Source organism: Macrosteles quadrilineatus, unplaced genomic scaffold, assembly GCF_028750875.1.
Source record: "Macrosteles quadrilineatus isolate MER2022 unplaced genomic scaffold, UCM_ALF_1.0 Scaffold_9__3_contigs__length_116548681, whole genome shotgun sequence".
NCBI classification, from domain to species: Eukaryota; Metazoa; Arthropoda; class Insecta; order Hemiptera; family Cicadellidae; genus Macrosteles; species Macrosteles quadrilineatus.
The window spans coordinates 72,755,706-72,782,882 of NW_026542602.1; the positions used below are offsets into that span (position 1 = coordinate 72,755,706).

Consider the following 27,177-nt stretch of genomic DNA (forward strand, 5'->3'; position numbering starts at 1 on the left):
GATGTGCAGAATACATTTATAAATTAAAATAAGCTCAAAAATAAGCACTACATATTAATATATTTTTTTAATTAGCATGGGCCTTATGGGTTGCCATGCTGGTGACGAAATAACAACGAAATATAAACAGAAAATCAAAACAAATTGAAGAAATTCCAATCATCATGTTTTATTTACATCACGAGGAGAAAATAGTTAAGTCCGTATATTACATATTGTTGGTCGGGTTTTACTGGACGACCTCTAGTTTATGATAATCCTCTTCATCTTAAATCACCACTTTTTGCATTCCTCTGCCTTTTGCAGATTTAAAAATTATTCATATTCAACCTATACACAAACCATATATATGATTATGATAATCAGTTTTCGGTTGCAGGTTGTAGTGCCACAACCGGAAGGACCAGTTGTACCTCAACCAGTTGTGCAACTAGCGCCTGTAGCGGACGCTGCAAACACTACACACGTGAGTTCTTGTATTTTTTTGTGTTTTTAAGGTCAGCGATGTTTTGAACCATGTAGCTTTGTAGAATTATATTGAGGTACGTCATAAGCTTACTAATAGTTTATATATTGTATACATGACTGGGATTTTCATGCTACTACTTGACAAAACAATTTTTCAAAAGTAAATACAGAATTAAAAGTTAAATACACCATTTACAATGTCTTTCATTATTAAGGTAATATAATATTCATTTGTATCGAGATTGTTATTTCCAACTATTGCAAATTTTCATGTTTGTTTGCTACCGCCATAAAATTAAGACTTATATTTTGTGTGTTTGACATTTCCGTTTTGCAGTCTCCCATGTCTACTTCAATACCTACTTTACTTTTACTTGAAATGGCGACCATACGAAGGTATTTTAAGCCAAGTATGAATGGAGATGAGTGTAGTATGAGTGGCGTGATCTTGTAGTCTTGTTACTATGGCCGAGATGTTCCTTAGACAAGACTAATTAATTTACAATAAAAATTAAATTAAAAATTAAATAATTATTCACATTATTTCTATACATCAACATGTTGTTGAACATTTTTACCAAGCAAAGATATAATTGGTTGAATTCTAACTACGATCTACTTCAGACTACAACCATCTCATGATTACACTCTTTCTCGATCCTTACTGTGCACAACAATTTGTTAATTGGAGATCTAAGTGCGTAACCCAAAACCTAATTGCTTATATCTGAAGAGCTTTACCATTTAATGCTAATATTAGCTTTTTGCTTCATTAAATGTTCCAAGCTTTTGTATAGATTCCTAATATTAGTGATATTTTGATAAAAATACACACAAATTCATACATTAAAATAACTATTCTTTGATTTGATTTCTTATTTTTAGTTTAAGGATACCACACGTTAACAAAAATATTATATTCAAAGGTGATCATTATATTATTGCAAACCTAATTACAGCTTAGTTAAAAAAAAAAAAACTCTATTTTGACAGAGCTAATATATTTAGCCTTAATACTAATTTGTAGTTTATTTTAAAATAAGAAACTACTTCATTAATCAAAACAATTTTACAGTACCTAAGTAACCTGTGCAAACCATGCTGACATCGTTAGAGTATAAAAGTTGTAAATGTTGAATTCTTACAGTTGGCATGTCTACAGTATCTAAATTGTGAAAAGATTCAGTTGATAAGCATTAGACCGCATGTTCCTTTTGGGAAGTAAGTACCCAAAATATTCTACTAGGCTTAGCGGATTTTAACTATACAGTTTAGGCTATAGTTCATTCATGATCTAAGGGATTTGAACCTACTACCCCATAACCAAAGTCCCAAACTCTGAACTGTATACTAAACGGGTCACTGAAGTCTCTACTGAGATATTGTGTTACCTTTTATTACAAAGCAATTAAAAGTAATATAGTATGCGTTGTAAATCAATCCAAAAGAACCAAATGTTATAAATGGCCTATTCAAACAATTTACCCACACAACATAACTGCGCATTTCTGATCAAGGAGTTGTTATACACAAAATCATCACTAAAAGGAAATCCGCTTCAATCAAATGTATCTCAAAGTTTGAGTATACACCGTCCCTTCAACTGACGTAATAATCCAATGCGCAGCATGCTAAACCATTAAATATAGTTGTATACACTTAACACCTCCGGCGTTACAAGAGTTCACAACTAGAAGAGCTAAATACTGAGCGTGCAGTCTGGTGGTTTACCAGAACAATTTCCGAAGGTGATCGTAAAATACAGAACATTACTGCCCAAGTCAACTCCTCCTCATCTCACGACTGTATTATCTGAGCTCCGGGGTTGGACTGTATTGATAACATGATGTATTACTTCAGATGTACGTTGCACCATTTATATAGTCATGGTTCTGTATTCTCGGTTTCGAAATAAGTTGAAGTTTTTTTTATATGGAGAAGGCAGGAATATAAATATAATTCACCTGAAATGTTCTCGAGTTCATGACTTATTTTCATCATACAACCTAATAAAAGAGAGAACGAGATACCTAGCTAACAATTTGGGAATAAAACCGCCGTTAGTATTAGGACTGATTACAGCATGTTCTTACTCATATAAAATATTGATGGCAATCCGTCAGTGGCCATTGTCATTTTATAAGTAAAATTGGCCTACAACGATTCGGCACACTTATTGAAAATGTTTCCATTGAAAAAATGTAATATACTCTCATTATCTAGCACCTCATTAAACATTGTCAGTGTTTTAAAAAGACAGTATAAGAGTTCAAAAACTCAAAAATAGGTATTTACCTTCGTCTACAGCTCAATCTGTTGTAACTTGGGTTACGGCCGTTTCGGCATTATAATGTACATCGTCAGACGTTGAACATTCAGCTGAAGTAGCGTCGTCATAGTTGAAACACATAACACGGACACGAATAACATTTTACAATTACTAACGAAGACACAACGAACAGGCCTGTCGCACACACGGTACCGGTTGACATTGCCACGATCTGAACTGGATGCCGACACCCAAGTTACAACAGATTGAGCTGTAGACGAAGGTAAATACCTATTTTTAATTAATATCACAGCTCAGGGGCTAAAAATGGATTTTAATTCAAAAACTCGTAATTTTAAATCGTCAATATTATTTAGTCTATTGGATCACAAAAACTCATTTGTTTAATGTTGGGTTTTTTATTACCATGTACGATACTTAGTCGTTATGATTTTTTCCAAAATATTTTATGTATAGGTACGTATTTAATTGCAACTGACAACACATCAATTCTTAAAGAAACACATAACAGATTCCAACTTAACAGAAAAATTTTAAATTTCTAAATTTATGTGAGTATTTCATTCCTAATTATCTTATCAAACTGGTTACGTCTACACAGTTAGATTGTTAGTTTGTTAAGTTTTTGAAATAGAGATGCAATTTCTCAGGATAGTGTGAGATACTACATTTATACTTTACAGTGTTGCTAGCGCAAAAATTCCATTTTCCCTCGCTTGTAACAAGAGTCATGTTTATAGCTCAGAAACCTGTTATTCCCATGTTATGGCGCTAGCTGTAAAATTACTGAGAGACCCAGGCATTTGTGAGCAAAGAATTTTATTTTGTATTTTCAAAATGTTAAGTTTTTATCCTGTTGTATAGAGAATGAGATAATTAAAAACAAGGTTCCTACTTTACACTTAACGCTGTTTAATTTTCACTTTAAACGTATTATGATACAGTATTATAATTACACTTTGAATACTGCTTGTACAAATTTAAATAAATTTAGAAATGTTGTAAATTGTTTACACGCAATTTTAATCCTATACGAGTAGTCCAACGTGTGTGCACAACAAAGATTGAAAAAAAACGGCTCCAGCGATTTCTTATAAATTGTCTTAATTTTAGGCTTAAACTCATATTTATACTAGGCTCTATTCTAGATCAACCATTTACGTGAAATACTTGAAATGAAATGTTAATATTTTTAACATTGGCCTAATAGGTTGCCAAGTAGCCACCATGGGTTTGCGTAAATTTAAACAAAATTGTAACAGAATTGTAAGATAAGAACAAACAATCTACGATATATTAGCAAATTACGAAATTCTGTACAAAATAAAATAACATTCTTATGAATACCATTGATCATACTACAATATACTCAAGAATATATCAGTCAGTAATCTGATGAATACTACAAATTTCTAAAACATAGTCTTTTACCTCATGATATTGTAGCCTACACATGTTTTTATCCTAGGACGCTAGGCACAAGCCCGGGATTGTTTTTTCACATTACTTCAGGCTAGACCTAGGGGTTGCGGCACATCACTTAGATAAAATCCTTTGGTAATTTTGCGAGATTTGAGCCCGGGGCCTCGGGGACTAAAGTTCCGTGCTCTAACCACTAGAACAGCTCGTCCCCCAATAGCCTACATTTATAATATTGAATTAAAGCTTAGATTAAAGATGGACATTTTGTAGCTATCTACAATTGACAAGTCATACATGTGCAAACAAATGTAAAAAAAAACCCAGTTGAGCTTCTGCCATTGCAATTTACTGCCTGGTAAATTACTAAAAAATTAAAGTTAAAACACTAAATGTCATTTGTCCTCTAACAGTTCTACAGACTATGAAATCCACGAATGTTGTCAGTACCAAATTTAAAAGTCTCGATTTGTTTTGGATAAAATCTAATATCATAAAATCACTCTCACATCACAAACCTATGAAACTAACCTCCAGGAAAACTGACCATTACCCATCCTTCTGGAATGAAACCCAAATAAAACCAAGAAATAATGGGTAATATTGACTCAGAAAATATTCATCTTCTTGTCTCCAAGGCTTGATACAGCAACTGGACGTGAAATTGAATATCGATTTGACGACGACTGCTGTGACGTCGGTATTTTACATTTAAATAAGCTTATCAAGTCTTAATAAAGCTGACTTTACTTTCGTAACTGGGTCCTCAAACAGTTATAATAAAATGTATTGTTTGCTATCTCTTAGATAAAATACTAACTTTTACGAATTCAGGTTGTCACAGATGTTTGTGGGAAAGTCACACGCTAGGATTTTAATATTTGCAACTCATTCAATAAATCAAATGATCATTAGGTCAAAATTATTCCAGTTGTGTTGTGTTATTCATTATATCTCAGATAGGCAGACAAACTATGTTTAATAATCTAATATAGCTCAAAAACCTTCCAGTTTGCAAATTATAAATCGCAAACTCCTTGTTTTCAGATTTAATTAGGCCTACTTTATAATTTTATTATTTACAAAGTTAAATCAAATTCTCAACCAGATTTTACAGATTTTTTTTTGTTTTTCATATTAAAATTCCATTGTGGAAAAAATCACAAATAACTTTAATTTTCAGGTTGAAGTTTGGTATAAAAAATTTTCAAAACATACGTCTTTTAAAGTATTTTGCTTGCTCTGGGTTTTAGATGATAACGAAGGAACAAATGATAGGGATGCTTCAATTTGGCGTCACGTTTCAGTTGAAATGTTTCCTACGAACGAGCAGCAGCATTCAGAATTATTTGTTAAAAGATATTCTTTATCAACAGGATTGTAACTATACATTCTTTTTTCATATCCAAACAGTGAAATATTTCGCCTTATTTATATAAAAAGAACAAAGGATTGGACATACTGTGGGAAATTTATGTTAATTTATAAGCAATGTGGACTGTATTAAATTTATTTTAAAGTTGGAGACACTAACCTTTTCTTCTTAAAACTGATGTGCAGACTGGGGGCCCCCTTTGATGAATCCTGAAATGCTATAATGTTGATTGGTTCACTTTTTCTCACTATATGATGTTAAAAACGCTTAAATTGTCTTTATAATAAGTTATAAACCTGCGGTAAATATTTATGTTGGTAAAGAGGTTTATAATATTTAAAAATGTATGAGAAAAAGCATAGTCCTCATAGCAACAGGACTTGCCCAAGAGTGCCACTACTCTAAAGAAGGAAGGGGTTGGTCATGTGATATATATCAGTGACCAATCAGAGAGCTAGTCATGAAACCATTGGGATTTGAAGATACTGATGCACTCTATGAGGAAACATTTAACTATTTGCAATGGTATTTAAATAGAGATTGTGGTGAAATCAGTTACATATTATATACACATTATTAAAGTGCATTCAAATTAAAATTAATTTAAGAATACTCAGAACAAAACAGTGTATATATTTGACACATACAGAACCAATTATGAAAACATTGAATAAATCCAAAGAATAGGTAACTTAGACAGACTTCCCTATACTACTTGCCAATTTTAAAGGCACAATAACTTTAAAGTTCATTAATTCACAAATGCTTACCTAATAACAACTACAATAGTTATTTCTAACTTATCAGAAACTTAGCTCTGCACATTCAGACCTGTGAAGATCTTCAAAATATAATTTGTACAATTTCCCTTCCCAATTCCAGACCCATACCTTCGGCGAGTTAAGGATTAACTGTGCCTAGGGTGAGGTGACTCAGAAAAGTGCGTTGAAACAAAGTTACCCACCTTCTTGAGAGTTTCTTCACGTTTCGACCCTCTGGGAAGAGCTACGCATACTGATACCTTCTCATGAATCACCAACGCCTAACTGCATTTATTCGAATTAATACATATTTGTCGGAGAAATTTGCTATTTTTTTAAATAATCTACATTAAATTTCTTTATTGAAGGCAAGTAGTAAATAATAATGTTTGTAAAAGAATTAATCATGTACCGTAAGTTTTACCGATTATTAAGACACATCTCTTAGAATTATTACAAATTAAGACTAAAATAGCACAACCAAGCTGTAAAACAGAGTAAAATTTACGTTTAACGTTTATAATTGTTATGTATTTTAAGACATATTTTCATTTTATTTATCCTAGTAGCTGTATTCCTGCCAAGCGCTGTATTACGGTCACAGTATATATGCTGTATGTACTCTTGGTAGTAAGCTCAGATGCGAATATTATTTAGGAGTTGTGTCAGTAGATACAGCCCAGTGCCTATGTAAAATAGTAGTTTAAGATAAAGACAAAATGTGTAAGAAATATACCGAAATTGACATATTTTGTAATATGTTACAAGGGAGATTGTTCTCCTGTTCCGGTGTCATGTTCAACATGTTAAAAATAAAAATGTTAACATTAAAATGTTAACATAATGATGGTCATGCCCGAGCTTCCAGCTCAGTCTAGATACTAAGCAAGTTAATAGGTTTTAATAAACTTTGCGAATAATATACAAGTTTGCCTAACAACCTGTTTGATTTTCGTTAGTCTGAAACGGATTTATGTAGATAGAAGATAAACATAAAGAAGTACGTTTCCTATTAGCCTATACATACACCTCTATAAGTAATATCCTGCAGATATTTACACCGTGATGAAATTGTATAAATATTTATTTATTTAAATATTTTTCATTACATTCTGGATATCCCCACTAATATAAACAAACTAAATAAGGGGTGGAATATCCGGAAGCAAATAATGACTAAGTTTGAAACACAATTTAATGGAAATCCTCTCATGTAGGCCTTGGAACAGTGTTGTCAAACTGATTTATTTAACATGATTTCCCTTTCAACGTTCGGCATTTAAAGTTTTGAGTTTAGTTCAAATAAACACATCGCTTCAATCCTTTTAGCGTTCATTTGTTTTATGGTTTTGATGAGCCTTTATCATCTAACAATGTACTGCCGTGAGATATAATTAATTAATTATGAAACCTTTTTCGTGTATTACTTGATTAACGAATTAATTACTTTATATCAACTATAACTTTGACCCATTTGAAATATTATTTATTTGCTTTTCATCAACTATGTTTATCTATTGGTTGGTTTTATTTGTTATTATTATATTTGTAGCACGATTAATGGAGTAAAAATTATCTAATATCAATTTAATTTGGTACAAACGTGTAAACCTATTTTTATTCTAACAAGTTTACAAAAAAACATAAAGTTATAGGACTGGGATATTTTGTGGTAAACATTGTTTTTCCATTCAGTACAACAATACATGAAATTAACCAATTTATTTCTATTTTTCAGAGCTTAACAAATTATAAATTTAGTATATTGAAGCGTTGTTATATACTTAATTATTGAATATGCAGATGAATGTTTAAATGGCCCTTGAGAGCGGTAGTAGTTATAGAGATAATCGCAATCGAAGGAAAAGTGAGCCAAATACGTGGAGAGGATCTTGATAGTCAGTTTAACTCTGTTTCCACGTTCTTATCTTGGCAATTACTTCCTTAAATACCGAATTGGAGTTAAACTATTACCTACCAGTTAACGGTTAGGATTTGCACAAACATTGTTTGTTATTTATTAATATGTTCCATATGTGCATATGTGTTTATGATGTATAAAACGATAAATGCACAGGGTGGTCATAAATTATTAGATGTATTTTAAGATTAAGCAAAGTTAAAGCAGTTTTATACATTAACTGAAAAAAATTTGTTATCAAAATGTCAGTAATTACACCTGAAGTAAAAGTTATTATAAAAAGTCTATGAAAATCACCTAAACTGTGAGTATAAGCTATGTTTTCTTCTCAATACGTAATCAATACTTAATCTTGAGTTGTAGTATAGTCAGCTCGCCAACAATGGACCTTTCGACTCTAGCTGTGTATGACATTTGACGAATCAAACATTTAACAGACCTCACTATCAAAATTACTAGTGCGCAAGAAAAAGCAAAGCGTTTTCTTTGTTTTTAATTTTTATGAAGCAGATCTGTAATAACTGTTTGCCTAGAGCATGGCCGTAATACTCTGAATAACAATTCTATAAAATGGTGGTACAGGGAGTGTGAACTTAAAGAACGGGAAGTGTCCAACATGCAGTGTAAGAGGTCCTCCCTTTAGAAGAATACATAGCTTACAATAACGGATTAGGTTATTATTACAGACTCTTTATAACAACTTATTATAATTACTTGTTTTTTATAAATTTTTTTGCAGTCGCTGTATGATACTGCTTTAAATTTGCTATTTAATGAAATAACTTCCATGATTCTAAGTCGCTTCGTTATTTATTTATTCAATCATATAATTGTTTCCAATAATTTATGGCCACCCTGTATATTTATTTTTTTTTTTATTATTCTTACACATTCATGCGTTTTCCTGGTTTCAAATACTATTATTTATATTGTACGGTGAATCCTGCGTGGTTTTACTAGAAAAACAAATATTATACTACGCCATTATTCTGCTACGGCTCCGACTTAAACCAAAAATAGATTCTTATAAGAATACTTTCAAACTCAAAGGCTGTAAAGAACTGTAAAATACATTATCATCCATAGAATATCTTAGACAAGAAGCCAGGATTTCATGGTCAAAGACTGTTGTATCCATTGAAGTAATTGAGAATTCTTTAAAACTGTAGAATTTACCTTGCCGCTAAGATGGATTTCTAATGCGTATCCGAAACGTTGCCTATTACTTTTGTTAAATACTTTGTAAATTCTTCTCATAGTTGCAATTCGGTGTAGGAATATCTATTTAGAAGAATTGTATAAAATATAAAAGGATCGCAACACATTCTGTGCTGTGATTTTTCCTCCCGCTGTTCCATTTAGGCCGTTATCGTATCCCCTGATATTCTTGACTGATATTTTAACTTACGTTCTGTTTGCAATCTTGGAACCACTATTCTTACTTCTGTACTCTAGTTAACGGTAGTAAAAATTGTTGACTTGATTATATCCGTTGGATGCAACTTTTTATGGATCAATGAGCTGAATCGCATAAAGAAACCTAAATAAGAAATCAAAACATCACTGCCATCACTGTTCTATACATCAGAAGTAATTAGAAACTTATTATGGTTTTTGTAAAACATCGTATGGGTTTTCAATGTTTTGTTCGTAAATTGTTTTATACACTTTGAGTTCTTATCCAAGCAAAATGAAATATACAACTGCTGGTTTAACCATGAAATCATAGCTACAAATCTGGTCATTTTTCGTCATGGTTCAGTTTTATTTTCTGCATAGATTATAAAGTATGACTTAAACTTTTACAATGGTAAAATATAACTTATAAATCCGCTGGTATCGTACGTTGGAATAAGGCTTTGTCCTTCATTTTGCATTATTTACCAAAGTAATTGTTACAGCTTCAAAAACGTAAAGCATTGGCATATTGTTATTTCAAAAGTAATTATGTTATAATTTAGCATCATACAAGATTTTAACAACGTCAATATATACACAATGTACATGTATAAAATAGTAACTACTCTAAATTAGTTTAAAAACTAATTTTGATTATAACTTGTGGATTGTTTAACCAAATAAACTTATCTATCGGTATATGTTCGTTGTATTTTTTGTATTTGCTTTCTCTGAGTAAACTACGCTTTTTCACTTAAATTTTGAGGCTTATAACTAGATGTATAGACATTCGTTAAATGTTGAGTTTAAAACCTTAATTGTACTTATTTTTTCTATCTCTGTTAGGAATGTTGTACTGACTTAAAAAGTAATAGTAATAGTAAAGCATTACAACGCTGAAATGAGCCGGAAATAACGTTAATAATACGTTTATTTTATGTTTACTTGCTGAGATAAAGCCTGATAGAATGTTGAAGTATCAATATAAACTACATAAAATCAGATCACAATTCTCCTCTCGCGGGACTTTATATTGTGTATATAAAAACAAACTCAGAAATAAGCGGGTTATTACTGTAACGTCTGTGTTTAATATCATGTTTCGTTTCACTTTATCAACTATTGAAACATTTACAAATTTCGTTTATATTTTTAAATACTGATTATTTAAAAAACAATCTGGAATTCGTTTAAAAAATTAATTTTATTTTTTTCTGTTTTATCTGCGCTATTGAAATTTTTCAAGGAAACGATCCAAACCGTGGTCTTTTTACTATCAAAAGGTAATATCAACCATTAGTTAGATAAATTATTTAATTGAAAGTCTAATGATAAATGATATCTGGGACTGTTATTCTGTAAATAGTAAAATCTTATCTTCCTTTTTTTGTACCACTGGCTTTAGAAAACCAATTTATAAAACCAATCGGGCAAAAAAGAAATGTCTAAAATAATATCGTACTTTAGTTTAGATGAGTTCATGAAAGTTTTCAAGAACAACGTCAAATAAGTGAGCTGCTAAAGTGACTGATTCTATAATATATTTGATTACTTAACAATTGCCCATGGAAGAAGTAGAAAAGATTAAAAGGTAAATTCTACTTAAAACTGGGGACTTGAAATAGAACAGAATATGAAACATCTTTTTTCATTTACTGTTTCTTTTCAGAGTTTGCATATGATTTAACACATAACTTCAAACAAATAATTTTATTTTGTGAATTATATATATTATATGAATATTATATGAATTTGAACGGATGGTGTTTTTGGCCTCTAGGGACCTCAAAACGAAAAGTAAATCGGTCCTGAGTTCAGGTCTTACCATGAGTACTACGGTAATAGCGTATTCCCTATATGGGAAATTCGCTAAAAATTCCCTTGGAGAATCAGCCAGATTAAAAAGGTAAAATCTACTATAAAACTGTGTAACTTGAAATTAAACAGAATATGAAACATCTTCCCTTCATTTACTACTGTTTTCAGAATTTGCATATGGATTTACACAATATAACTAAACGCTTTATACTCGAAAAAATACATTTTATTTTGTGAATAACAATTAAAGTGTCCTTAGTTAGCACTTCAAAATTAAAATACATTTAATTTTGAGTTCCACATTGAGAACAAACAAAAAATACGTTGGAAAAAAGCATAGAGTGCAAAAACAAACATGTAACCGGATGGTGTTCAATGACATTCTTTTAAACATTGTATAGATCGCTAAGAGCCCAATCCATTTACGAGCGTGTAAAACAATTTAAGCGGCCTAATGGAACGTTTTAAATTCTTCTGTAAAGAGCTTATCTAAAAAATGTAGAGGTTGTTACAATTTTGTATTGATATTCCTTATATAAAAGGTCACATAAAAAAGGTTATAATAGGTTATATAAAAGGTTATTGGGTTTTACACAAATCTATTAGAATATGATTATGTTGATAGCTTAAAATTTGAGTGTGTGATAAAAATTTTGTTTAATATGAAGTGCTGTATGCCTATGCTAATTAGGTGTACTTATAGCCAATGTTTTCCTGGTCCATGTTAGTTGTACTATGAGGTTAATAATTGTAAAAAAGTACACTAAGTTCCTAGATTTGCCACAAATTAACAAGTATTCTTATTTATTTATATATTCATATAATTAATTCATTTTGCCTTTTTAGTTTGCAATTGAACTCATATTTCATGAACCAGTATACTTATCACTAACATATATTCTTTTATAGTAACATTTTTTTTATTTATTATAAAGTTGTTTTCTTTACCAGAGAATTGACAAAGGTATTTACGACCTATCTCATTTTCTAGCCCTTTTGCTGCATGTATTTATGTGTTTGCTATAATCAATTGAAATCAAATTTTTAGATGTTCCAGGCTAGAAATTACAAGAAATTGTGAGTATTTCGATATTTTACCTTTTCTACATAAACGTGTGGCGTTACTTCCCTCCTTGATAAGGAATCATGGTGAAATATTTCACCAATCAAACTTGTTTACAAATTGCTTACCTTTGAACATTTTATTCTTTGTCCTATTTTTAGCTCACGGTATAATAATGGTTCCAGGTGTAGTTATGCAATTTAGAACCATCCTATATACAATATCTATATATTGTGTCTATTATTTACAAGCATTATAAAATTTTGGATATTAAATTATTACGAGATCCATCTACATTGAATTCTTATACTGGCTGAATATGCTTTTTGCCTACTCAACTATTGTACTTAATCTCGTAATTTAAATTTCCATTGGTATCAATAAACAAAATAATAAAACATTGGTTGTGGCGAAAGCCATTTATATCAAATATCACCAAAAGGTATTACATGACTTAATCTTTTAAAAGATGTGATTTGAGGTACGATACCTTTCATAATTTTAATCAGCAAACTCTTATTATTATGTTATATGCAAATAAGTTAAAAGCAACAAATGTGTTTTAAATAGTTTTTTTTTTTTTTTTGTTTTTTTTTTGAGAGAGAGAGGGTTTGTAGGAATAAGTCATGTAAGTGATATCAGTATTGACCCATCAGTGAGAGTCCGGACGTGTGTAGAACACTAAAGGCTGTTTAAAATGTTTCACTTATCTTTGGCCATTACACCCCACGTTGGGCACGTTGCTTATAGTGATTCACTTCTAGGTATTTAATAGCTTCAAGTTTAAGCTTTCACGTTTCTCTCTAGCAAATTAATTTATCTTTGTAATATCTCCAACCAATATAAAACTATGTTTAAGTGCAATATTGTAAATGTAACAAACATCTGTAAATTTGCTCTTATGAGCCAGGTGACCACCTATTTCTTTCATCCGAGTACAGGCATATATTATATGCATTTAAATCCGATAATTTTACAATAAAACATCAATTGTGTCGTTTTTGAAAATCTTTGAAGTTAGATTAGAGACCGATTCACAAGCATTAGTTTAGAGTCCACATTCCATTGTATACTATGACACCGTACGGACTTGGCCACTGAAACTTAAAAAGATTCTGGCCTCCCATTCCCTTCTATTCCCAGATCCTAGTCTGAAGATGTCTTTCATTTCTTGGTCTTTCCACTTCATTCTTGGTCTTCCAAGTTGTTGTAGCTTGTGGTACTCCTTGGAAAACACTTTTAAAAGTTGATGTATCTGTCCTCTACACATAGCCTGTCCATCAGAGCTTTTACTTTTTTAAAGCACTCCTATTATCTGGGTGTTACTATTAATTTCATTAAATGATCAAGATAAAAATCCGTCTTAAATGGGAATACTTATACTTTAAAACTGTACTACGTCACATAAAGACATTATAATCGATATCGTATAAAGTTATAAAGTGCATTATCTACAGGTGTTATATATTAGACAGAGCATTTGTATGCAAAGCTGTATAGACTGCCAACACGTGAGAGGGAGCTCAAAAGGTGGTTAACTTTGTTCTGCTCACTTATTTGAGGAAGATAGCTTTGGGCAAAGTGTTAAAAGTCAAATACAAGTGCGGTAAGTTTTAAGATGTTCGAGCAATACAATTTACTGAGTTTAGCTCTAAAGACAAAACTTTCCTATGAATCTTAAATTTAACGCCTATATTTGTATGTGAAAATTATATGTGAGCGAAATATGTTTAATTTAAAAAGTGAGAAGCATTGAACTCCTTAACCTGATGGCATAATCAGTTTATATTTGTTTTTATATCAAATCCTGTCAAATAATCCAAAAGCGATACCTCATCTTAACTACGTAAATCAAGTTACTTTGATAACAACAAACATAAATTTATAGGCCTACTGAATAGTTTAAAAACACGGTTTTACCACCAAAGACAAAACTTGCGTATGAATCGGAAATTTAACGCCTATATTTGTAGTAAAAATTATATGTAAGGAAAATATGTTTGATTTAAATTAGTGGGAAGCATTGAATTCCTTAACCTGATGACATAATCAGTTTATATTTGTTTTTATATCAAATCCTGCCAAATAATCCAAAAGTGTGACTTCATCTTAACAACGTAAATCAAGTTACATCGATAAAAACAAACTTAAAGTAGTACTGGATCATTTTAAAACACGGTTTTACCACCAAAGGAGCTTTAATGGTCTAGAGGGCATTAACAGTTGATAGTTATTTTATTAACCAAAGAAGACATTAGTCATACACACCTATATTTGCAAAAAACTACAAACAATTTTGTTACCTGGTTATATGCAGTTTTATAAACTAAAACTGCAGCATAAATTAAAATCAGCGTATATTGTATGGATTTTTAAAGGGAGAAAATAAGGGATTTTTTAATCACTAGAATAATGATGAATATTCAAAGCGATAGGTGATAAAATAATAAACTTCAAATTGCGTGAACATAATGTCTTTCAAACAAATAATGAGATCTCAAACCATAAATAGATGTGAAAATCGGGCTTATTCAACAGAGACTTATCACTCGAACACTACCATAAAGCTGGTTGGATTTGTCCACTGACAATAGAGTGTTATCAGGTGTTACTCTGATACCACGTATACAAAGTCAACAAACGACGACTACTGTGTTTCGGACCTTAGCTAACTAAGTTTGGCGCTGATTATGTTTTGATAACACGTCCTTTCTCTGTTTTGATTAATTTTAATGATGATGCCAAACTAATGTAAAATTTTGGAAACCCTATAGTGAGTTAAAATCTTCTTAGTGTTGAAACAAGTATACGAACGAGGTGGGTTTAATTTTTTATAAAAAAATCTTTGCAAACGTGTGTTTTTTTAGTTAATAATTACTTTTAAGAGAGTATGGTCGTCGGTTGAAAATATGGGTTTCCAAATAGTTAAAAGTAAATAAGATCCTGAAATTACCTTTCAAAATGGTTTTTTAGAAAATACGAATACTTTTGACATCTTTAGGAGAGCTACCTCAAAACATTGATTTCAGTCACATATTAAAAAAAAAACTATAGGCCTATAGCGGACGGAAATGCTCTACTAATTGATCAAAGCCTTAACCTCTTGGTTTATGGAATGTTAGTTCATATTGATGAGTTTTTTTTTTTTCAAAATGAGCTGAATGTGTTGGTGAAATGTATGGCCATATTTAAATTTTGTACAACATTTCAGCAATATTTGTTTAGCAGATTATTGTGTTTACTTGGGATAAACAGATAAACACGGATTTATTGGTGTATCATAATAAATATGATTTGAAAATAGGCTGTTTGAAAATAATGTAATATAATCATCATGGCCATCACAGCTAGTTTAACCACTGTTCAGACTGTTTCGAGCTATTGAACAACATTCCCGCTCGAAAAACCTTTGACCTAAAACGTGTTTGAAATCTAACGAATTAGAAACAATGGCCATGACTTATGAACTTCGAATTACACTGATTACCCAGGTGAAGGGGTATAAACCAATTTAAAAGGTGTTAATATGTGATTTTCGGTACGTAAATATGAGTAGAGGTGACTGTAATTATACATGTTACTAGTTCGCCCTTAACATTTAGTAATTTATTGCTTGGCTGTCAGAACCTAAATCTTTCCAGTAGGCAACTGTTGCCACTACTAAAACAGTAGTCTTCTTAAAGCTGTCTTGTCTGTATTGTCTTTGATTACTAAAATAAATGGTTTTAATGCATAACATTATTATTTTAGCCATAAGTTGTTTTGCTTGATTTGGAGGCATGAAATTAATGGTATAGAAGTTATTTATATTCATTTCGTTTAACATATCAAATATGTGATAAACCTTTGCTTTACGTTTTTTTTCTCAATATCTATGTATTTAATGTTATACTTGAATTATTAAATCCTGACTATCATTATGTAACTGTGTAGTGATCTATACTATCTAAAAATATGTTTCCAATGTAAATACGCAAATACTCTGTTGTGGACGATATGAATTTCTATAAATTTTAACACAGTCAACATTTTATCACACAAAAAACTCAATATTTTCAGTATAATAACAGGCAGAACAAATACCATTCCAATCAAATTATTCAAACTTAAACAGAGTGCGTTGGACTAAATTCATTATCAAAGTTAGTATGTACACTAGCTTATGTGTGCCCTGGCAGCATATGAATTTTAGAAATTGTTCAAGTTATGGAACAAAGTTAAAAAAAACATCCTAAAACCGTTTAGAAATGTTTACATTACTCACTTTAGTAATCAATATTCAATAATTTATTTTTAAACTGTTTCCACTATCGGATATGGTTGAAAAATGTTAATGTTGTTTTAACCCAAACAGAACTGTAGCTACCTATAATATTTTATAAGGGGAATCATAAAAGTTGCAATCACATTTTAACCGTAGTTTTTACTGCAATCGGCGTTGTACCTTGTAGTTTAAAGTTTAAAAGACTATATAAAATAAAATTTTTTTACCAAAATCAGTCTAAACGTTTATGTTAAAATCCGATTTTTCTGCGGCTTTTTTCTATTTTTATGGGAAAATTAAATGAGTCGCAATGACTTTTTGACTCGTAATTTTTACAGCAATAAGAGTTGTGCCATTTGGTTTGGATTTAAAGGTTCTATAAAATACTAATTTCAAAATTGTTTAAGCAGTTTATATCAAATCTATTTTAACCAGTAGTGGGTTTTATAGGAAAATTGCAAAACATAAACGCCAGGTGATACCATGGATTAGTACCCACATATACCGATTTTAGCCTAAATAGGACCACATTTGCGGTATGTACCTCTTTACACATCCACACACTCACACATTACTTTTAAGACCACTTATATGGTTTCAAGGGAATCAAAAAAGATATATCCACCCAAAAGGCAAACTATGAAAATATTGACGAAAACTATTCTTTCTCCATACTTATACTAAAATTTTAGGAGCAGAAAGTAAAAAGGACATGTATTTTAAGCAAAGAGATCCTTCTGCCAAGATAAATGTTTCTTCATCTATATTAATATAATCTTAATTATATGCTGGGAATAAAAAAAATAAACATAAACTACACAGCTCTACAAAGAATTTTCAAAATTATAGAATGGTGAAAAAAACAACGCTTACAATGTACGTACATAAAATTGTATACAACTATTACAGATATTTAAAGACATGAATAACTCACTTGATTGGTGTTAAACTGTTCGAATCAACGTTGCAAAGTTACAATACAATGCAGCTAAACTATTGAATAGGACAGGTTTGAACATTGGGTATTCAGGTCGTCAGGCAAGTTGTCGACTCGTCCCTTGTTGTTGGTTGGAAAATCAGCTGATCGTTTGGAATTTACCGCGAACAAATTGTGAACTTGTCAAAGCAAAATTTTTCCTTTGCTGTAGGTTATTTTGTTACAAACTTAGAAATTGTTTTGACATTTATTAAAACGTATTTTCTATTAAATTTCTATTGCACTTCATTTGCATACTAAGTATTTGCGATCTTACTTGTAACCTTGATTATTATCAGTTCAGATTGATTCTGCATTGCCATTTGACATTGCAACTTTCAAATGTCACAATTATCTACTTTGCTTAGCATCAAAAGAGAGAATACAAATTTACTTCCCTGCCTTAGATACAGCTTCAACAATAGTAACTTAGTAGATCCAAACATATTAAAAGGGGATCAATAGATTGTTAACAAACATTAAACAAGTATTTACACTAGTGGTTTTGTACAAATAACATCGGCATTCAGACTAATTGCACTTAAATAACAAGTGTAATTCCTTATTTTAATAAAACTGTTATTAAACACATGCACGTTACTTTTAAAGTGTTTATTTTATTTATTTATTTATTATTATTATTTTTTAAAGAGGTTGGCGGCCTCTTTTAACCTTGCATTTGCCCGTCAACATAGACTAACTGCCCGTGCGTAGAACTACCCTGCAAAGCAAGGGGTGAACCGGTACAGTACAAAGGTGAACTGTACTGATAAATTTTAGTGACAGTGACCAGGATCCGAATCTACGACATCGCTGCCTTCCCTGAGCCACCGACTCACTAAACAAGTCTTCTTTTAGTGGAAAAAGAAAATGTTTTTGAATGATTTTACAAGTTTTGAGATAAAGGATAAGCAAAACGATCTAATCCTTTTACTAAAATTAAACCCAAGGTTGAAACGGTTTACAAAACTGACGGAACTGAGTAAAGCACTCTTCAGTAAATTAATTTACGATTCGATTACTTAATCAACTATTTTGTTTGGAAAATCTATTTTTCCGTTTTACACTGCAAAGAACATGGAAGAATGCAAAATAGATTAATTAGATTAAAAAGCGTTATTGTTCTTCAAATTCATAGTTTCTTAGGTGTTAACCGCAAAAATGTTTTATTTCAAGTTGTCATTTCCACTGGAAACAATAAAATAAATTGTTTGTCTTCCTTGACTAACTGGTACAACTTTTGACTGATGAAACAAATTGGAGGATCAATTTCAAAGAATATTAGTTACATAATTATGAATCGTAATTTAAAAACGTCTATCAAGAAATTTAATAGTAATCGTTTATCCTGGAGTTTAAAGCAAATTGTATTCATCAAGACATTAATTTATGATGATAAACTTGGTGTCTTCCTATTTGAGTGGGAGGAGAGTATACGTCGTATGATAGAAGCTGGAATATTCAAGAGGATCCTGTCATGAATAAGAGACACAGAGTGTTGGACGTGTAAACTCAAAGTGATCCGAGTGGAACTTGTTAGAGAAGCTTGCAAACACAGCCAGGTTAATTGACTAAATCCAATTACAGTATGTGTTGAGGTAAGAATTAATTAATACTTTGAGATGATTGGAACGATACTTGTTAAACTACTTGCAATAAATGTATTCAACATGTAAACTTGATAAATAATTAAAACCAAAAGTATTGCCGATAAACTACAATGTATTTGTTTATAAGTATATAATGCATTAGTATTAAATAAATTATTTTATACTTTGTAAATTAAAAACGTACTCATCAATGTATTGATTGTTACTTTAGTGTATGACATACACAGATAATTTTGACATACTAACATAATCTATTTCTATTACTACAAAACTGTAGTAATAATAGAAATCGATGACTAACATACATACATAATTACGTGACATCCTTAACAATACGTACAGAAATACACAATTTTAAAAATATTAAATAAATTATTTTATACTTTGTAAATTAAATACGTACTCATCAATGTATTGATTGTTACTTTAGTGTATGACATACACAGATAATTTTGACATACTAACATAATCTATTTCTATTACTACAAAACTGTAGTAATAATAGAAATCGATGACTAACATACATACATAATTACGTGACATCCTTAACATTACGTACAGAAATACACAATTTTAAAAATATCCGCCATTAAAAAACTAGTTTAAGGTTAAACATTCCATTTGAATTATAAATAAAATGTATTATCGTTTAGACAATACTTCGGCTATTTTTACCATCTTAGGTATATTATTAAAGTTTTAGAGAGGTTTTTAAGGAGAATATTAACTGTATGCAGTTGTTGTCTCTATGTGACGAAAATTTTACTATTCTATTGGCAGTGGTGAAATGCGATAAATCAATAAAAATAATTATTGCAAATAGTAAAAGATTTTAAAGTGTAAATATTTAGTGAATAATTATAAATATTTAATAATAAATATCTTTTGATGTTTTTTTTATAAAGTATTGCAATCAAAAACAACATTATTTTTCAATTGGTCTACTAAATTATATGTGGTGATGTCTAAATTATAATGTTATGCTTTAATATATTTACCAATTGGAAACCTGCGTTTATTCATGTTTGATTCAATCAATTATGACCTTCATTAAAAGAAGAATACGCAAATTAGTTGACCTTAACATTTCAATCAAGAAACAAATTTTATTTATTTAGTTATCACACACGGTTACTTACAAGTTACTGTTGACAATATCTAAACAGCTTATCAAATTATCACTTGTTGCTATTGCCCTCAGCACTAATGAAGATGTAATTACCCTTCAGTTCAACAGATTCTGCGGAGGTTGGTAAGGCTCTTGTCACTGCCAAATTACTTTCATTGTTTCATATTAATACCGCCTTTATAAGGAAATGTAAGGGTATTAATTTTACTGCTTGTGAACTAATTAACCAAACTACCACTTTGTTTACTGTACTTTCCCCCTCAAACAGTTCATATATTAAATGTTCGTACGATGTATACTTGGTTCAAATATTTGGATACATCTAAGCATCCTTTATGGAATAAGGATCAGATAACATATTTCTTAGCTGTTTAATGGATCTACTGGTATTCTAATGTTAACAAATTATTTCTAAAGACATCCTCCTCAAAAATAGTTCTAGGTCTACCATGGGAATTTGGGCGTAGGCTATTTATTTTTTGAAAAAGTAAAATATTGAACAACGAATTTTGTTATTACGAGACAAGTTAAAAATATAAAGAAACAGCTGATCAATTTTACTATCAGACTTAAAATATACGATAAAATGATCACTACTCCAAAGCAGGATTATTTGTCAAGTTATTTTAAATTCTATCTTTGATTTTGAAGCTCAAACGTCCCAGATGAAAACAGAGAAGGGTGGAAGATGACAATGAAAGTAATGTCAGGTTTTAATTAAGACATTCTTGGTGTTAAGCTAACTCTAGACAAAGCTGTGTGTGTGTTATGTAGCTGTGTTCTAGACAAACAAGTGATAAGATCCAGCTACGTAATTATATTCAGAACGAAACTGTTGAACAGAAATTTCAGAGTCGTCATGCTGTTAACAGTTGTTATGTTTATATTTTAAAAACCTTTGGATTAATTTTTTAATCATTTGATTTTGTAAAATAAGATATATGGTTTGAACGACCATTCCTAATAGTTCAAATAACATTTGTTTAGTATTTTTTTAGTAACAAGTTGTTGTTTCACAGCTTCTACATGCATTTTTAAATGCCTTAATCATAATAATCATTAAAAAATCAAGATAGTGCGGACACGACACAAGCTTTTCTTAAGTACATCATAATCGATTTCAATTACTACAGCAGGACTTCTACTTTCAGACCATATTGATTCCATTATCATTGAATTAAAATAGGGAAATACAGATAAAAATGTACATTTTGCATCTTATATATATTAATAGGCAAGCGTGTTTCTTTGAAACATTTTTTTCTCAGCTCGTGTACATCGCAGGGAAAATCAACGCATATTGTTAAAAATATATTTTCCAGTAGCTTTACATAATCCCTTTATAAATTAAAAAAGGCTCAAAATAAACTAAAAAAAAATTGAAATTTAATAAAATTATCATGGGTCTTATGGGTTGCCATGTTGGTGACGAAATAACAACGAAATATAAACAGAAAATAAAAAAATGGAATAAATTCCAATCAAATGTTTCGTTTACAGTGTGGGGTGAAAATAAAGAAGTCTTTACTTTACATATTTTTTGTCAAGTTTTCGGTCACTGGACGACCTCTAGTTTACTAGTAAACAACCCTATTATTCTGTTAAATAATTTTTACATGATAATTAGAACATACCGTATGTATCATGTTAACACCATGCGGCAATATTCACAACGTCACACAAACACGACATCTACTTCCGGTTAGCAAATCTGGCTCGTTTCCGGTGCCACGTGACCATGATACCCACTGGGCATCTGTCAAAAACATTCCCAGTTTTGTGTATTTCACCATACCGTTTTGATTTGAGCTCTAAATATAGCGACTTTATGTTAGATCAGTTAAATGATATTGAAAACAAAAAAATATGAATGGCCACCTTATTTGAGTTGCCTTATACTTAAAATCACCCAATTAAAACCACGCACTCTTAATTTCGTACTCTTAACCATTAAATTCAACTTGTTGAAGTGTTACTGGACAATTGATTAACGCCCAAGGTCAATGACCCGATCTAAGACAAACTTATGTTGCGTTTCCGCTGCCGTAACCGCAAATCTGCTAAACTGTTATTGTAACTGTACCGACCTAGACAACAACTTTCACGCCGGCCTGGTATTATTGGTATTATCATTTTGTTACTAATTTTTTTTTTTAGTAGATGTTTTCATTATCTTAAATGATTACAACACATTCAAACGATACACATGTTTAAATTCAAAAAAGTGCTTTTATTGTTTCAACACCTTGTATTTTACAAACTTTTACATAGCTCAACAAAACAATGATTAAATCCGTTTGTTTGGTTTGTTTATACTTCTTTAAATTGTTATATTCCTTCATTCCTTCCTATGACCTTTTGATTACAACTATGACAAAAGAAAGGTTGGGCGTAGCTTTTGTGATGTGGTATTTAGGGCACGGGACTTAGTTTTCAAGGTAGCCTAGCTAGGCCTATGTCTAATATATATAATTACCTTCTAAAACCATAGTAAATATTCTATGAATCCGAAATGAAGAGTGTGTTATATTTATATTATCATTGATATAAGCCAGAGGACAATATTCACGTAGGTGTAGACCGTGGGCAGAGGTGATATCATGTCAGTCTGTGCCTTTCCGCGGACCTGTTCACATGAGTCGCGTTGTTGACAAGGACCTGCTGTGAATTGGTCTTTTAAGTTGAATTTTGAATTGATGTGTATTTTTTTCTTGTGTGCTCTTATTACCAGTCGAGGTAAGAGTTGTTTTGATTGTCATTTGACAATGTTAGGTTGAGATAAATTAAATAAGGTGTAAAATTGGTTCATTATAATTCTGCAATCAGTAGCTCAATTACAGATTTCGGTTAAAATTTCACAATTTGAATCTAGCATCTGGCTTTATTCCGTAGTCTGTAAATTTTCTGTTCAGCTCAAACATTAAGTATTATTGTCATGTCTAGTAGTTGAATTAGGCCTATTTTAGTTTGAATTTCATTACTAATGTTTAATAACAATAGCGTTAATTCAATACAAAAGATTCTCACTAGTTGATTTATGAAATAGACAACACATTTTTCGTAAGGAAATGATTTATTGTACGTGGATACGGAAGAGCACGCGCGTAGATGTGATAACATCTAGGTAGGTCATCTGACCCATGATCAAATATGATGTATGATGGGTAATAATAGACGCTTCTCACCAAGTTGGGGTCAAAGTACTTAGTAAATTTGAGTTTTAATGTGTTCGTCGTTGTTTAAAACCAATAGACATTACAAAGTATTATCATTTTGAAATGTATACATGTAAATAAAGGAAACAAACCTAATTATCCCTTATTATCCTAATAATTTAATATATTCATTAAATCTGAAAATATTCACATACTTTATCAAGGATGGGATGAGAATAGCTTAGAATATCTTGAGACAAGGGTGACAACATGTTTAATTAAAACAGTCAAGTTTAAGGAGCTGTTAAAATGTTTCTATTCTTGGCAGGAAAACTGCAAGAGCTTAAATTCCACAGTTCATTTTCGCCGTTAGCTTCAAAATTGTTTGGTATTTTCCTGTTAAAGGGAAATTCATTATTATCGCTAATTTCTTTCCGAATATCGATGTTTATTTTTCTATACGATATTGATAATAACAAATTAAAACATACCAGCTGAAAACTATGATAAGGATACAGTAAATGCATATTGTTCAGTATCAACAAACAATAAAAAAAAACATTGAAATGAAACTGTTTTTAACTAACCTAACCAACCAAACTTGCTGTAACGTTTCAAAATTTCGTTTGATAGCCTATTCCCCATGCCTTATCTGTTATCAAACGGAATTTTGAAACGGTAACTTCAGCCTACAGCAAGTTTGGATGGATAAGTTAGGTTAGTTTAGAATAGTTAAATTTCCTAATATATAGGCTATTATTTTTGCCTGAACAAGGATAGTTCTTAATTTGTAATTTATATACGTTTAAAGGTATTAAAACAGAAGAAATACGGATCGTGAAGTGAAACAAAAATATCGATATATCGAAAAAAAATCATCGATATTATAGAATGATCCCTTTAACAGGAAAGTACCAATTGTTCTTTAAGGACGCATTTTTTCCAAACTATCATGTAATAAGAATAATGTATTTATTGTTGGTTTTTATTGGAGTGTCTGTGTTGTGGAGTAACTATGTTTTCCGAAATAAAAGGGTTCACTTAAATATTAGAATAACTTTAGATACTAATAATAATGTAATGTTTATCCATATAAGCCTTACGCACCCCTACAGTTTGACAATTATCTTCAATCTTGTAAAACAGAACTCAATTTTAAATCCACCCACGATACGTATTATCTGAGAGTTGTCTTGTCTTTTTGTTCAACATTAGGGACCAAATTCACCTATAAAATAATAATTTAATCTTGTCATTTGATTGAGATGTGATGTGGTTTAACTTCAATCTGTATCCAAAATAAGCATACGTGAAAATATTATTGAATTATTAGTACCACAAAATTTAGTAATCTACTTAATTACAGTTTATTTGTTTCATTCTGTGTTATCAGCCCCAAAAGGCCTTATTTTTATACTTCCACAATTCGTATTTTAAAACCTAAGTTTTATAACAGATGTTACTAACTCCCAGCAAAATGGCTATCTGCCAACAGAGTTCAGCCTTAACTTCTGAAAATGACTCTTGAATGACGTAAGTTACGATGCCATTTACAACAATTTCAAAGTGTGAATATAGCATTTACATTTTGTATTCTTAGACATTAAGAATAATGATGAATTTATATATAGAACTAGTCACTATACCCGTGCTCCGCAACGGGAAGAGAACACTAAAGAGAAATAGTTATACGTGTAACTAGTGTACAAAATAGCACTTTGTTGCACACGATAGAAATATTTACGCTCGAGCCGCAGGCAAGTGTTGAAAGTTTTTCTAGTGCAGCAAAGGCACTTTGCACTCGTGTTACAAATTATATTTTTCTACATAGAAATAAATTAGTCGTACAAGCAGTAAACAACACGTTTTAGGTAGGTTGAATCCAAGTGTTGAACAAATGGGAAACAACTGCACCAGCTGATCGTAGTCGTAGTACATATCGTGTTACCAACCTATTTCCAACTGTACACGGATTACGTGCATAATAAAAGCACGCTGTTTTGTGCTGTTAGGTTGGAACACTGGTGTTTGGCAAAAAAAAAAGAGTGCGGCAAAAGTAAGTATATGCAGCAATTAGCGACTTTCTGTAGGCCTACTATAATCAGTGCAAGGAAGCCCACTTTGTCAGGTGACTGTAGGAAAAACTATGTTCTATAGATACGCTGTATTAAAAGTTATTAACTCATAAATGTCCACAATTTTTATAAAGCACCAAATAAAATTGAAACTTTCAGACTTGTGGATTAAATCAGAAGATAACAAATATATGAAGAAAACTAAAGGAGGGGGGGGGGGTTGTTATACCAGCTAATCAGCTATTTTCTTATGATTGTTTATGTTTTGATTTTGTATACATGGAAAAAATGATTCATAAAGTTATTCGAATTTGTGCAACTAAATACATTAAAGGATCGTGACAAATTTTCAATCCAGGACGGGTAAGCAAATCAACTCTTTGTCTATTTCCCCTATTTTTTCAATAAACATCTCTGTCCCTATCTTAAAGAATATTGCATTGCCAATTATTAAAAAGAGGCATTCGTTTGATGGTAGTGTTGTAGTAGCAATTTTATTTGATACGATTAGTTATTTGTTTGTAGTGCTTGTTTTGCACATTTTATTTTGATGATGACGGATATCCAAGGATGTTAGGAGTTTCCGGTATTCAACTCCACATGTGTATAAATTATGACACAAATATAACCGAAATTCTTTAAGAAGTATACAAAATTGTATGCCTTATCTCTATTTAGGGATCGATAATATATCCTGAATAAAATACACTTTAAAATGAACTCTGTTTTTGCAAGAGGTATATTTGTATAAATGATTACGTTAAACTAATTTAGGATATACCAAGTTTGTCTTGAAATACGAAACTTCATTTTATAGCTCACCCTTTTAACGTTTTCAAGATAGCTTCCGATAAACATTTTACCGTGGGTGGTTTCATCCGGGTGTTAATTAAATTCGTCGTTCATTTCCATCTACTTTATTGCTTGGCTGCAATTAAAATGTTCTCTTTAGTTTTATTAAGATGTTTCACTTTTCTGACGTAGAATTCTGAGCTTCTATCTGAACTATTTATTGTATTTAATACTTAATATTCTGCAGTTTTTACCATGTATTTAAGATATTTCAGGATTATTCAGATTTTATAAAGAAGATTATAGCTATGATCTTTATGACGTATTTAATAAATTTATTAAATTAGTATGACCATATGAGCTAGGTGTTTGATAAATAATATACGAACTGTTCGATTGTATTTACATGTTTTGGTCCTTTCCTATAGTTGACTTTTAATCTAACGGCTTTATTGTGTAGTAAAATAAATTTTGCTAAAGACGTTTCAATAAAATTGAATGCAGCCTAACTCAATAAAGGCTTGGTGAGTCGGTGGCTCAGTCGGTAGCGTCGCGGACTTCGGGCCCAAGGCAGTAGTGTCATGGGTTTAACTTGTATCAGTACAGTTCACCTTTGTACTGTACCGGCTCACCCCTTGCTTTGCTGGATACGTTCCACGCACA

General features: G+C 31.0%; 1 protein-coding gene across 1 annotated transcript in view; it reads left to right on the plus strand.

Moving 5' to 3' along the window:
• Positions 1-379: 379 nt before the first annotated feature.
• Positions 380-27,177, plus strand: part of LOC129002853 (gonadotropin-releasing hormone receptor) — a 125,656-nt gene continuing 98,858 nt past the window's right edge. The window contains exon 1 of the mRNA XM_054430947.1: positions 380-466. The gene's annotated coding sequence lies outside the window, so the exon portion shown is untranslated. The remainder of the gene's footprint in view (positions 467-27,177) is intronic.